At 46.1% G+C, this 15,307-nt stretch overlaps 1 long non-coding RNA gene across 1 annotated transcript in view; it reads left to right on the top strand.

Moving 5' to 3' along the window:
• The first annotated feature begins 1,404 nt into the window (after positions 1-1,404).
• Positions 1,405-15,307, top strand: part of LOC146178847 (uncharacterized) — a 60,187-nt gene continuing 46,284 nt past the window's right edge. Inside the window, exons 1-2 of the long non-coding RNA XR_014700886.1 lie at positions 1,405-1,572; positions 13,728-13,841. This is a non-coding gene — a long non-coding RNA (uncharacterized LOC146178847). The remainder of the gene's footprint in view (positions 1,573-13,727; positions 13,842-15,307) is intronic.

The following is a 15,307-nucleotide window of genomic DNA, read 5'->3' as shown; positions in this document are numbered from 1 at the left end:
GATGTGGCGTATGGATTTGCCCCTCTTGTGCCCGCGTCCCTATCCCCTCGTCCGATTTCTGACATTGTGCATGTTTGCCACTTGTAGCGATACGAACTCATGCTGTGTTTGCCAGTTTAAAGCCGGGGCAGGAGGTCATATTACGAAAAGATGAAGTGTTTTCCTCCCTTGCCTCGCGGAAGGGGAAATCCAGATATATATGACGACGATGTAGGACTGTTGCCGCGGTGGTTCTCGCTGCTGTTAATCGCGGCTGTGTTGTAAATATACTGCAAATAGATTGAGTCTTCACGTAACAATATCATGTCTGAACAACGTGCACATCAGTTATTGATAGCCGAAGTGAGCGGACCAGCAACAGCACGTTTGCTTCGGCTCATCGCAACACATTTAAACCATTGTTGTACGTCGAAAACGTGTGCAAAGACGTCACAAATACCTGATTGTGTTATTACGTTTTTTTTATTATAAATCGCAGCCGATGCACAATAGGGATGGACCAAGAATGTGACAGCGAGTATTGGCACGAACTTTAAAATACGAATAAAATATATCCTACACTTTGTTTGCCACTTGGCGGCGATCTGATGCACAAACAAAGGAAGCGAACGAAAAGCTTTATAGAACCTTGCGATTTGGTGTCGCTACCCCTTTAGTGAACACCTTGTGTAATTTCGGAATTGACCAACTCTACTCGATTGCTCCCCAAACAGAATTCTTTATGGCCATTTTGATGATTCATGACCAGCGCCTAAGGGCGCATCTATAAATAAAAAAAATGAAATAAATACACGTCCTGGAGTCTCTTTAAACTTCAGAGATCTTAATTAAAATAATCGTTTGCAAATTTTTATTTCATGACATTGTAGCGTATAGCTTCTGCTCTCGGGGCTGAAAAATTGGGCTGTACGCAAGATTATTATTTGTTTTACCGGCCAGTTATAACACCTGCCTTTCCGTTTTTTTTTTCTGTCACTATACCATCAAAAACAGCATTTCATAAAACGCTTCGTCACAAGTCGGCTCGAAAGATGCGCACGTGACACTTCCAAAGGACGGTCCATAATGCACATGGATGTGTTATCAAATATTTTGTGGCTTCTTTCATATTTCAGTGCGTATTGAGTTGGCGTTGATGCCTGCGTGTTCATGAAATAACCTTAAACCATGCAACGTTAAAATGTGCGCAACTAAAACTATATCCAACCCTCAAACACGGATGTGTCAAAAATGGTGGAACAACCAGATTACTTACCTAAATAATTTATTTTTCTTTGTCATCTCCGATAATCTAGCCGCTACTGTTCCATTCCTTTTGTTGATGCCGATGGCTTTCAGTTAAAGACACTGATATGACGCCCTTCTTCACATCACACGTCAGTTCACCTTGCAGGCTGCGTAGGGTATATACCTGGTAGGGTAGTGAGTCACTATTTGTCTTGCTTGTGACGAAGTTCAGCCACGACAGCGGCTGCGCGCTCGCTCGGTTGAAGCCCGCTGTGTAGTCAACACAGTGCACTGAGCTACCAAGCAAGAGTGGAGCGCCGGCGACATATTTGGAGGCTACACTACGTGAGTACATTTGTTTTTCATATCACTCGCGTTTTGCGTGAACACACGCGGAACGGCCCCATGCTTCTATTTGTACCGCACTTCTTTCTCAAGTACCGAACTTTAGATAGAAAAAATAGTTACTGAAGATGTGCAGTTCTTACTTAGGCCTGCTGTGCGTGCATTCGTAAGTATAATTTTTATGGATGGGTAGTTGAATCATAAACCACAGTTATGGCGCATTCGATTGGGGGACGATAGCAGAGACGCCGAGCATTGCAGAGCAGTACAGGAGCACGTCGAGCGAGGGTGTAACTGTCCTCCCACAGGAATCCTCTCCGCGTCTCCAGAGCAGCGCGCCATGAACACGTGACCAACCTTCTCTGTCAGAATTCTCCGCCTGCCCGCAGTGGCGGCAGTTGCAACCCGAGGAGAGGACAACGCTCCATGATGAAGCGCTGGTTTTGTAGGCCTTTGTTCTCACAGCGTGGCGATCTGCCTAATTTGGCCCTTTCGACGCCAGCAGCGGCTCTCAAACATGCAAACAGCACCTGAGCAATGCCTTCCGCTCCTGACACAAATTCGCTTGATTGCGAAGAGCTCGCCGAGTGCGGTCGCTTTGCAGTCGCCATTGTGAGCGCCACCGACTCAAGAGAAAGAAAACAAGATGGCGTGGATATGACGCTTTATGCCATGTGACTTCCTCTACACTCGCTTTCGACGAGACACCATTGGAAACCAGTAATCCTATTCCTGCTCTCCCACTGGAGGGCGTCCGCTTGTCTAAGATCACTTTTGTAGTGCTCTCGAGTGCACCTGCTCTCAAACTCGAATTCGCCATTAGAGAGGCACAGAGTTGTTACCATTAGACAACAGTTAGAATGTGGCTTTAACACTTTTCTAAGCGATATTCCAGAGCAGTATTCTCTAACTACTGCAGCCACTTACAAGTGCTTCTGAGTTTAAAATGAGCGTTTTTGCTTTCCATGTGCGGTATCTCTGGAGGCGGGTTTGAACTGAGCTAGCGAAAATAGTGGCAGGTCTGTTTTTTGATAGTAGATGCGAACTGGTGCCGAAATTTCACTAGGTGTGGTTACGTCTAAACAATGATACATCAGGGTCTTATCTGCGACCCTGGGTTCTGAGGAGGGAGGGATGGCATTCAGATATACGTATTGAATGCCGTCTCTCCTATGCACGCTTTTGAAACAAATTAGAACGTGCTCTATTTGCCAATCAGTGTGATGCAATTGCCGCACAAGTGAAATTTGCTGCTAAGACGGTAGCATAAAAAAAGCTGCAACTAATCCTGATACAGACAGATCGATGTAGCGAAATTCTTAGTGGAAGTGCTTGTCCAATGCCCTCGTATAACTGTTTAGCAGGTTATGATATAAGACAATGACGTAACGACGCCATTCAAAGCAATGTTCAGATATAAATTATTGATCTCTTGAGCAACCATCCACAGCGATAAGGCATACGCAATAATTAGGAGCAAGCTTAAGCTTAGGCACTAAGAGTAGACGTGGTACTGTGCGCACGCATTGTTCCACTTTTTGCTTCTCGGATGATACTTTGATCATATCTGATTCTTTGCGTATTTATAAACGACATTGATGCTTAGCTCGATATCTGCATTTACCGACAGACCTATAGCTTCTGACAGCATTTACTATTGTCCGCAGCTTCCAGGTGACGCAGACGTTTGGGTTAAACGCCTTTCGCTTTCCGAACCACATTTGTCCTGAGTTGGCGATCTTCAAAAGCTTGCTGACATAAGGCGCTCCACTTCAGCTTCTAACACTCTTTAGTACCTCGGCCTCCTGCTTCGTTCTAACTGTCCACGTTCCTCATATCGAGCTTTTTCTACAGTCTGTGAATCCGGCTTATGAAATATTTCTGCTCTGCAAGCACGACCATCACAAGAAGACTATCGCGAAGGTGCATTACGAGAACACACGTCCTCGAAGCCACCACACTATTAATCCTATTTGCTACAATGCCAGACGACGTCTCCGGCCAGGAATCATCGAGAATGCACATTAGGTCTTCAAACTCACCGATACAAAAGGTTATGCTTCCAAACCGCACTCGCTTCATTCAGCAATCGCTGTTTGTTAATCAACTTTTTTTTATGTAAATATTTATTCTGGAATACGTTGAAAATATATTTTGTTATGCTGTGCTAAATTTCTTAGTCAATATTCGAAAGATATTTATAAAATATGTAAAATATGTGAAAAAACTTTAGAGCAAATGAGTTAGCCCGAAGGCGAAAAGAGTGACTGGAAAGATCGCTGACAACTAATCTTTATTGAGCAACAAAGTGCGCAATAGATGCGAGAGCGGTGGCAGAACAGTCAGATGCAGTCAAACATGACATGATTTAAATGGCCTTAAAAGCGATAAAACACAAAACAGATAATGGAACTTATATATGACGTTAAGATATTTATATGATCTAGACGAAGCATTTAACAACAAACATGGACAAAACATGAATCAGGCATGCGCAGAATCATCGTCAGGCAAATGAGATGAGTGAACGCGACATAGTATCAAGGTCACAAGAGCGATAAAATGAAAACAGGGTGAAAAGCTAAAAGAAGATGGCAACTAAATATACTCCGTTCAAGAGAACGTATACAACTGAGTACATGAGCGATGAAAGAGTCAGGCATGCGCGGTCAGTAACTAAAAGTTAACAAAGGGCTCCTATTGACCGCGTAGGTGTGGTGATGCATTTTTTTAATCGCCAATAGTGCAGGTGGATGTCGGTAAATGGCGGAGAACGTAGTGTTCCCTGATTTTCCAGCATCCCTCAATATTGTAATCGCAACAGCACAATACCAGCCGCGGCGGAAGCGTGTCGATTGAGAAAAAAACCAAGGTTCTAGTGCAGTGTATGATTTAAGGGCATGCTAAAAATGCCTAGGTGCCTGAAATTACAGCACGCCTCCACAGCGCGCATTCATAATACGCGAAGTTGGTGTGGAAAACTAAACCACACATATTGCTTTGTATAATCGCATAAAAATACGAGGTTTGTTCACGAGTAGAAGTTATACCCGAGCGTTTTTCATTGCCTCAGTTTCTTTTTCAAATTAAATCTGAAAACCCAAACCAAACTAGAGCTCTGCCTGAATGATATCTAGTTTAACAACTATGTAGCAGTTGCCGTTATTCGTAGCTGATTCGCAAGCGGCTCCAGTTTCTTTAATCTAAACGAGAAGTTTACTTCTGTGGAGGAGGAATAGTTCCCACTGGCTGCATGCGGATGAAGACTATGGCGCGCCAGCAACCTTGGAGGCGCATGGTTTTCATGCTGTCCATTGCCAATAATATAAGAGCTCTGCGCGGAGGACAAAAATTTTACTAATGGCAACCGTTTGAGGCAATACTAAACTCCCCCATCGCAGCGGTGCATATAGCTAGAGGGCAGCGAACAATCTGCTTCCTAATAAGCTTCGTCTGTATTAATGGAAACCGCAAACACGATTACCGAGCAGCATTGACCGTGCTAACCGAGTCCGTAAGATTGCAAAGACTAGGCATGAGTGCCCAAAACATACACAATAAAGGAATATATAGCTTGAACGCAAGGGTCATTAGCATCACTAAAACATCGCAGGAGTTGCAGAATGCAACGTGTAGCATTTTGCTTCAAAAATACGCCCTTAACAAAACCACCGTGCCTTCGCTCTATTCGCACCGAGAGTTCTGCAGGCAGTCTTCATCTCGGATAAGGTGTTTGTTGTCAACGATTTTATAAATGTTTGGTCACTATGCGACTGCAACAATAAAGTGAATAAAACACAATATAAGGCTCCATAAAGCAGCCATACAAACTGTGCGGCGCCAGATACCGCTTGACAACCCCTGATATATAGCACGTTGCACATTCAGTATGCATTGCGGCACGTTTGATCAGTTAAGGATTGCTTCACACTATCATTTTGGAGTACTGTGCAATGACATTCCGTTGCCCTGTGAAGGTGTTTTTAAGATGATGGGATGAAGCATGCAGCCTGTTAAAACATATTTTAGTCCTCGGTCTTTAGTGGAGGCTGCGACCGATGCAAGAAAGGCGGAGGAAGGCTCTAATTGCCTAACTAAGTAAGAATTAAGGTCAACTGTTATTTTACAATTTCTAGGAGGATGCCGTTTTGGGTGAATTGGTGCTCATCCTCGAAATTTGCATAGACACGAAAAAATAATGTTTCTTAAATAATTTGTATGCGCACCAAAGCGCTCAGAAATGTAATTACGATAGGCGACTAATTCCGTAACAGCGCCAACGAGTGCTCTTTACTCAATAGCTGCTTGTGCACTTTTCGCTGCCCTGCCGACATTAGCTGGGGCTGAGAGGGTGGACCGTGACACTGTTGCCAGTTTCGATTCTGTGCGCTTCGCGAATCCAACGCGCTCTGTTAATGTGTCTATGATGGAGCTCAAAAAACGATTGCATGCCTGTTGCGTTTTGTAGAAAAAGGAAAAGAAAAGGCAAATGCTATTCGCACTTGTGGCGTCTGAACCATGCATTGGGCATGGAATGGTGCACCGGATTTAATTAATGTTATCCAGTGAAGGAAAAGGGGGCCAACGTTTCTAGGGAATGTAAGCGAGAAGTGGTGGCTACTTTGGCCAGCGAACGGGACATAGGCTTCCAGAGAAGGCCATGCGCGAGTTCAGCATACACGCTTCTTTGGACTCTGCGCCCCGTCTAAAATAAGGTTTAATGAACATGTACATGACAAATAATTCCGAATCGGAGTGTTTGCATTAGCAAAAGCGAGGCCACAAGGTAGTATGTGACAAATCGCGTAATGAGCTGTTGAATGTGCCTCTTGCCAAACACTTCGTGCATACTCTTTATGCGCAACAGCACCAGCAGCTACGGGGCGTCATCTTTGATTAGGTAGCGGAGTATTTTACAGGGTTGGCCTAAATATGTGCGAACACCGTGAAGCGTGGCCGCGCTCCGCCGAGAGTCAACGCATCCTGCGCGGCCGCGCATCAAAACAAAGTGGCGCAGGCGCACAGGGGCCTCGAGGCGGTGTTTCGTGTCTGCTGCAGCCCGAAAGTGCAATATCCTTGTACTGCTAGCGATTTTAGCAACATTATTAGCAACATTATTATGCAACAAATGAAAATGTGAAAATGTGGCTGCCGTGGTTTGACAGCGTGTCGATTGTAAGACGACAAACATAAAAAAATGTCATAAAATAAGATTTGTCAAAACATCCGAGAACTACTCACTAAGGAACACCAGCAGCTTAAGTTGGCACTCATTTGCAGGAACTTATAATCTATTTCCATGTTCAAACTAGTGTGATAGCCTTCTTGATGGTCTTTCATAGGCATGAGCGAACGCTGCAGTGAGTGAACCGCGACAACGCTATCTCGGCGTTTGGCCGCTCCCACTACAGATAGGTGCGCTTCTCAGTATAAGAAGACGGTGAGGTTCCGCGCTATAGCAGACGACACAAAGCACCGCCTCCAGGCCCCTGTCTGCTTGCGCCACTTTGCGAAAGCGCGCCGGATGCGCTGACGCTCCGCGGAGCACGGACCACCTTGTACCTGGCCCCGATTACAGCTGTTGACACTTAATTGGAGGCGACATTGCTCTAACAAGCGCAGTTGTGCCGCATCTCTTTTGTGAGTATGCGCATTACGCAGTAGTGACAAGATGTGAATTTTCACTGAACTCGAGCTCTCGACTGCAGCAAAGATGGGAAGATAACGTTTTGATGAAGATTTTGAAATAATTATCTGCATGTAACACTTTTTACTAATTGCAAAATATTATGCGCACAAATTCTAGAATGGGGCATAGAAAACAAATTAATAGAGCATTAGCAAAGGTAAACAAGTTGTTCAGCGGAAGGTGGGTAGAAATGCAAACTGGGTAGAAATCTTTCGTGACACGATTTAACTGCCATCTGTATGATTGCCACATGATGCCGCATGATTGCCACTGGCTTTCAGTGGCTAAATCTGACTGAAATTGCGGTTGCTCCTTGTTCTTATATCCACAGATGGTCGTCATGGCTGTTTCCATCGCGCATTGGTTGCGATGGCACACTTCCCTGTGGTTAATCGCATGATACACCTTCTGTCACGTCTCCTGAGCTCCTAGTTTGAAAGATGAAAAATCCCACGAAGGTGAAAGGTTGCCGCTTCTTTAATGGGTAAAGGCCATGAACTTCTCGTGGGAAAAGGAAGGAACAACATATTTATATTCACATTTCCTCCTATGGATCCTTGAATGTCAATGTGTTGCCTACGCTGATATTTTGTGTGGGTTTATAGGCGAGAAAGACACAAAGGCGCTCAGATGTTTCTGTGAACACTTCGACCGCATAGAAACAGTTTGTCACCAATCTCCTTGAAGGTCAATTGGAGGTAAAATTGAAGCCTAAGCGAATGGTAGCAATACCTGAGCCACTAAGGTTTTCGCTTCAAACTATATTAAGGAAAGAAACCTAAATTTAAAAGCGTTAATTGTTGGGCTAGTTGGTTATCAGTCTTAAAATTGATCTTGTTTAGCGCAAACAGACAGGACACACAGTAAGAAGACATGTACATCACAGCGCCTGTGGTGTACGTGTCTTTGTACTGTGTGTCCTGTCCTTTTGCGCTAAACAAGATGAATTTTAAGAATTATAAATTTGCTCATTTAAGCGGAGTACCAAAACGATGGTTTCGGCAACCCATTTTTCCACATGTGATAAGCAGCAGCTTGATGCGAATTTTTCCATGTAGTGTGTTATGAGGTAGCGGATCGCTTGCATGGCCGTCAAGTACCCCAGACCAGACGCTCACTCTTCCCGCTGAAGTACGCAAAAAGAATTCATTGATGAGCCCAAGGACCACAAGAGCATGTGCAAAAGGTGGTTACTTCCTTGCGTGCGCGACAATAATGTGTGTTGAGACAAATCAGCGTCTCAGACAAATCAGTGTTTCAAAAACTGTTGTTTTAGCGTTGCCGGATTTGCGCATTCTTCCAATAACTGTGATTGTGCCGCATAAGTAAGGCTCCATTAATGTTTCTCAACGTATTAACACCAGAATATTATTGCTAGTGAACCAGATGTGTTTTGATGTAATATGTTTGGTCCAAATAGTGATTTTGTGGAATATTTGGAGAAAGCAAATCAGAAATATTGTAAGAGAAATTTTTTGGCTTTGAATGTACGATTTTCCTTTGTGCGATTGCATCTTTGCCCGAAACTTGTATGTTGGGTATACCTCACCAGGGCCAAAAAACATTACTTGATTTTTATCTGGCCATTCCGAAATTTTAAAGGCGGGATAGCCGTTTCCAGCCTTAAAGCCGCCATCTACGAATCCTGCCACATGCAATTTGTGATAGTGTGGCGTACCAGCTGAAAAGGTTGAAAGGAAGTGGGTACCCTCAGCCTTAAATCGTGGAATCGTGTGGGCGCTTGGTGAGACAAAGTAAGGCAGGGCCATGGCCTAAGCCCCGGTGTTGCCGTTATACCGTCTGTCCACCGGGTTTCACATGGACTAAAGAATGTAGCGCCCCGCCGGGGTGGCGCAGTGGCAGCGCTCGACTACTGTTCGCAAGGACGCTGAATCGAATTCCGGCCTCGGCGGCCGCTTTTCGGTGGAGGCGAAAAGCAAGGCACCCGTGTGCTGTGCGATGTCAGTGCACGTTAAAGAACCCCAGGTGGTCGAAATTTCAGGAGTCCTCCACTATGGCGTCTCTTATAGCCTGAGTCGCTTTGGAACGTTAAACACAGCAAATCAACCAACGAAATAATATAGCGGGGCGCTACCACGCTCCCATGGTGCTAATTCTGCCCCCCCCCCCCCCCCCGAAAGTTATCAGCAATCTGTTCGTAGGTGCAGAACCGGAAGAATGGTGGCAGAAAACTAAGAAAACGAAATAATCAGTGTGGCATCAAGCACACAGCCCCGCTTGTTCCTTGTGCCAGGGGAGGGGTTTACAAGGTGCCGTTTTCATATGGTGCATTGTACATTGATCAAACCGGAAGATGCGCCAGCGGAAGATTGGTCGAACATCGGAGATTACTCGGTGGAGACACTCTTCACAACCTCCCCAAGCATTGCTGCACGGGCGCCACGAATTATAAGAAAAAGAAGCTCAAATGTAAACCACTCTTCGATAAAACAACAATCATATTTGGGCACAAGGATCAACTTGTGCGCGAAATTTTGGAAGCCTTCCGCATGTGCATCAATGGGGATAAGTGCGTCAGTCAGACTTCCGTCTGCTTTTCTGATAGCGAATTTCAATCCATGGCCAAATCACTAAGATATCGTGTGTAACATGCATTTTTTTTGGTCAGAATTGTTTGGCTTTTGTTGTTCATTCCTATTTATTTGGGCTTTCATCTTGAATAAACTTCAGTTGTTAGTTAGGACTCATCTTTGTTTTTCCTCTCTTGTCTTTGTGTCCACGCGCAAACTTTTTAGTATGACGTGAAGGAGTCGCCTCTCTGATCTCGTTGTACACATGTCAACGGCCGAGAATTTACGACGGCTTCGACTTTGCAAAAAACGGTGGCCAGTTCGCTTGAATGCACATGTAGACAATACTATGTAGGCTTTGCGTATGCCCTTATTGCTCTTTGCATAGAATGCTCCGCAAAGACAATTCCAACCACCTCCTGCACTCGTCCTGTCTGGTCGACTGGCAGCGGTCCCGTAGGAGCACTTAACGGCGAAGCACTGCCCTGCTGACACGTCACACATGCACGCACCACCTTTCCAACCCCTCCGTTATTGTACCGAAGGTTATCTAACTTTGGCACGTGAAATTTTCGTTGGTTGCTTGTTGCGCTCTTGACTTTCGTGGGAGGCCGAGTTTACACCTCGAATTGCATGTTTTGATTCTTCTCTCAGACCTTCGTTCCACTTCGTTCTCGCAGGGGTTTACTGTCGGTGTACCTGGAACTCCCCAGCTCTCAAGTTCTCTGAACTACTTCAGAATGACCGTAGGGGCTTTTTTTTTTCCACTGTCGCTCTCGTAACGATCACCTTGGTGCAACACACGTCCGGAAAACGTGAACTCTTTCTGCCCTGAACCACCCATTTAAATAGGCTTCTACAGCAGTCAGGCTGCCGTTAAGCTGATGAATTCGTCCTTTCACCATTTCCAAGTGATGGTCCGATCCGACCAGAATATGGATTTCGCTGTTTTTCAGTTCGTTTAGGTCGTCGCCCAGACGACAGCCCAGTTCGTCTAAGTTTTTCAATATATTTTTTTGGCTAAGGTAGTTCCTTCTCACAGATGGCAGGTGTTTCGACAGCGTCAATTTCGTATGCTCTGTTATTTTGTCAGCTTCGCATAGTTAGCTGCGCTCATCGAAAGCGGCGTTCTTCCTGGCCGCCTCCAAACATGAGGATCTCAGTACAGAGCAGCCTCCAGATGAGCGCCCTCGATAACTGCTCAGTAATAAAAGAACGCTGGCCGCCAGCGTCAAACATGATGCCCGACAGTTTTCGTTTCTTTCGATGCTCGGCCCATGCAGTTACCGTTTGAAGCAGAGCTGTCGGTGTCGAACCACCCTGCTTTGCTTGTAATTTCACTGAAGCAGCGCTCTCTGTATCACGTGATGGTCCATGCGATCGAGGGTCTCGTCGGTCAGTAATGAAGCTCGGGGCCCAAACTGTGGTAAAATGCCTGCCGCGACGCCTTCTGCACGTTACCTTACTTTTGTACATTCTCGAAGTGTGTCTCGGCCTCGTACATCGGAAACATTGGCCGTCTTCCCGCAATAACCGTTTCTTTTCTGCTAGGCCTGTTTCCGCCGTGAAGGTTCCAGTTACATGCTGTTTTTTCTTGTATAGGAAACATTCCGAATTTACTGCGCAATGCAGGGCTTGCGCTGACGGCAGTCGATGCTTGACCGATTCTGGCGTGCTCTTCATTCTCTCATGCGTTAGGTAGCGAGATATGGGCTTAACAAGTGCGTCGTCAGGCTGATCCCCGCTAGCCCTTTCATGACTCTCGACTTATATGAGCAGGAACTGAAGAAGTGGGCGCAGCTTATCCTTATCCACTGACGCTGTTGACGTCTCGGATCCCGTGTCGATGGTAGAAATGTCGCCTCTGCCGGCGTCCACGGTGCTGTGCTAAGCCGGTTCTACACCAGGCTCAGTTGTTCTGAAGTGCCCGGAGCACGAGAGGGTACTACGTTGCGCAGTATGAGCCTTCGCGCGCACCCAATGCCTTAAGACCTCGGATGTTAGCCTGCAAAATTGTCATACCAGCACCGCAGAGTTTGGGTGTCACCTGCCGATGACATAAGAGCGGCAGCCATGAGACCGTGCATGTGGTCCTAGATGAGGATGGCTTGGTTTCCATATTGTTGGTTCAGGATGTCCACAGCGTGGCTGTAGCACTCCGATGTCGGTTGTAGCCGCTCAATGACATATACTCTGTCTCCTGTCAGTGTGGACCTTAAATATTGAAATTTGTCTGTGGGTAATAAATACGAAGTATTATGCATTGCTGTTTCGAAAAGCACCCAAAATTGCGGCCAATTTCTCCTTTCGCCGATAAACTTGAGCAGTTCCAACTTTGGGAGTTTTATCTTGGCCATCGTTTCAGTCGTTCTGCTCAAGTTTGTCACTGGAATGCCTGCTGCCCACGTTCGTTCCTTCGGAGTTCCGCTTGGCTGCCGACCTCAGCCTGGCTAGCAATATGGCGATCTTTTCGCCGTATTCTATGACTGTGGCGAACTCGGCTTCGGCTTCCTGCTCGGGGATCAGGGGTCCGATTTACGGCGTCACATCGTTCAGTTGACGTTGAGTCAGCTGTAGACGCTCAATAATTACCTCTAGCTGCTTCCAGCTAGCGTGGCAGACCTTACAAGGCTTCCGCCTCACCAACCAGGTGCGTTGCTTGCACTCGCAGAGCTTTGCCTTTCCTCTTCAAAACCTCCATGTCGCTCGAGTCAATCTTGATGGTCCGTTGATGTTGAAGAGCACCCGTTCCCGAGTTCTGGCACTAAAAATTGTGTAGGGACGATCAGTGACGTCGTGGTTGGATCTTACTGCTACTGCTTCACCACTCGCACCACGCACGTTAATTTGCTAAAACACAACGTTTATTTTCACGGAGAACTCGAAAAAGCGATAAACAGCGATACATGGGCAAACGATACACTTTCCCACTCACCGACACATCACCTCGTTTTGCCGCCTCAGAGGGCCTTTCCTTTTCCCTTCACTGGAGAGGGAAGCGGGTACTCCCCTGGCCGCGCGGTCCTCAAATCGACCCTCCGCGACTCTTATACAAAGGGCGGATATTTACGACAGTTCCGTTTTGCAGTTTGACCATTGTTCCGCAAATTTGTTGTTTGCTTGGAGCCGGGCACTTTAGATTATTTTTACTCGTTATTCACTCGCCATCGCGTCCGCATCTACGGAATTCCGGTCTCAAGTTACAACAGTCCTCGCTAGTCTGCATTATTTAGTACTGAATCACGTCTCCTTCGGGAAATAAACTGGACAGTGATGTTGCTTCCTTAGTTTTCCTTATAGTTACGCGATGACAAATTTTATTGTCAGACGCTTATGTGTCAAAATACAGCGCTACAACGAGACAAATCAGAGAGAGGGGACACGAGAATCTTCTCTTCTTCGTCTCGTATTAGCGCTGTTTTTAGCCAGAGATCGTGCACCAACCAGCGCTGATTTCTACCCTGTTAACGTGTCAGACGCTTTAATGGGCTACTTATGGCAGCGCCAATCCGAGAAACAATGCTAGGAGTGCTCTCCTTTTCTTTACATGTGACACCTTGAATCTCAATAGTGCGTTTCTTAGAGCATTGCTTCAAATACTACAGGCTGCTGTCAAGATCTTGTAACTTATTTTTTATGCAGGGACGCTTCTCATCTAGCACATTGTTTTCTGATTCGAGCTCTTTCTTCTTATCACCCTCAGTGTCCCGGGTTTCTTTTATTTGATCAACATTATTGTGGGTGTAGCGCAGGCTTGCTGTAAGTGCCATCTGTTCTCTCCGAATTAGTCTTTGAAAGCATATAGTTTCGAAACCATAATTGCAAGTCCTTAAGCAATTTCTCTACCAGACTAGCATTTATGCCCCCAAAAATTTATTTCCTAGCTTTTGCTGTGTAATTTACAGGGACTGATTATATTAAATCACATTTTGCAGGGGCGATTCGCATCGTTTGTGATCTTCACGTTGATGTAAACAGTGGGATTCTGCACGCATTTCTTCGCTCGGTGCAACCTGTTGCTTCTGCCTTGTCGGCTATCCGATCCTCAGGTGAGTCTCACCAAGGAAACCTCCTGAGGACTCTACGCCAAACGCTGTAGCTTTGGTTGTGGTGAGAATGTGCCTGTCTAGCAGCTTCTCTCAATAATGCGGTATTATACATCGCATAGATGCGCACATGTATTTACAAAATTCGTTTACTCTTAGTTACTACTTTGAGGGTGAGCTACCAACCTGGAAATAAAGCTGACAAAAAAAATAAAACTTTTGACTAATTAACAAAATTTTAAAATCCTGCCCTATGCATGTTGGTTGCCGCAGACCAGACTTTTACCACAGATATTACATTTGTCTACACCAACCCACAGATCCAATAATGTTCGACGGACGTCTGGTTAAAATCAGTACGTCCGAAACCGGATTTGGATAACTGCCGGAAGAACGAAACACGCCCGAAAACGATCATCAGAACTAGGGCATGAATCGGTTGCACGAACATAGCCGAAAGCTGACATCCGACTTAGGATGTCCGGCAGGCTTCTCTCTCTCTCTCTGCCGACCGCAAATATTCTCTCTGCCGACCGCAACAAGGAGTTGCAATTCGGGTGTAGGCACTTATAAGTGGGACGGATTAATAAGGTCTACCAAGGGAATTTCCGATTCCAGCGCTCTCATAACATCCAGGTACCAGTAAAAAATCTGCCAATCATTCCGATTTATATCAATTCTTATGTGCTGAAGCGCATTCAAGAATATTTTCGCTGTATGTTTGCGATAGGTGCATCTCAGCCTATCGCATGTGACCAAGCCCCTTATAGTCGTTCCTCCCCAGGTAGCACAGAATGTGGGGCCCCAGTAGGTCCGATATAGGCAAGTGGGGCTGGGGCAACCTTCATAAAACCTGCATCGGTCCCCGATGGGGCAAACGTGGGCAAGCCCCATTTGGGCTCGCCCACGTTTGCCCCATCGGGGAAGGGGCAAGCCCATTTGGGCTTGCCCCTGCTCCTCCTGCATGGGTCCCATAGCGGCGTTTCTTGGGCTAATGCAGAGCACATTCCTGCATCCAGACCACAAGGGTCCCTTGCCGGATATTTGAGGGCAATCCAACCTAAATGTGGGCTTTTTATGGCAAAGCCCTCATAGATCCGAAATGAGGCCGCCCGCATTAAATCTTTGTGGGACCAACATCGGCTGTAGTGGGGCAAGAAAACGGACATACCCACATGCTGCCCCAATCGGCCCCTTGTAGGTTACTTGAGGGCAGGTGAAATATGAATAAGGGCTCAATTTGGGCAAGCCCTCGTGAAGCCCAAATGAGGCAGCCTTAGCTAAACCGCTTTAAGTCCCACATAGGCTGTAATGGGGTTGGAAGGCGGGCGTGCCCGCATGGTACCAAAATCGGTCCCTTGTGGGGACTTTGAAGGCCCGTGCAACAGCAGGTGGGCTCTAGGTTCAAAAACAACGTCCAGCCCAATTGGGGCTGCCCACATAAAACTGCTTTATATCCCACATGGACC

This window comes from Amblyomma maculatum, chromosome 9, assembly GCF_055883805.1.
Source record: "Amblyomma maculatum isolate TAMU_Amacu chromosome 9, ASM5588380v1, whole genome shotgun sequence".
Lineage (NCBI taxonomy): Eukaryota > Metazoa > Arthropoda > Arachnida > Ixodida > Ixodidae > Amblyomma > Amblyomma maculatum.
This window is presented reverse-complemented; position numbering and strand designations above follow the sequence as displayed.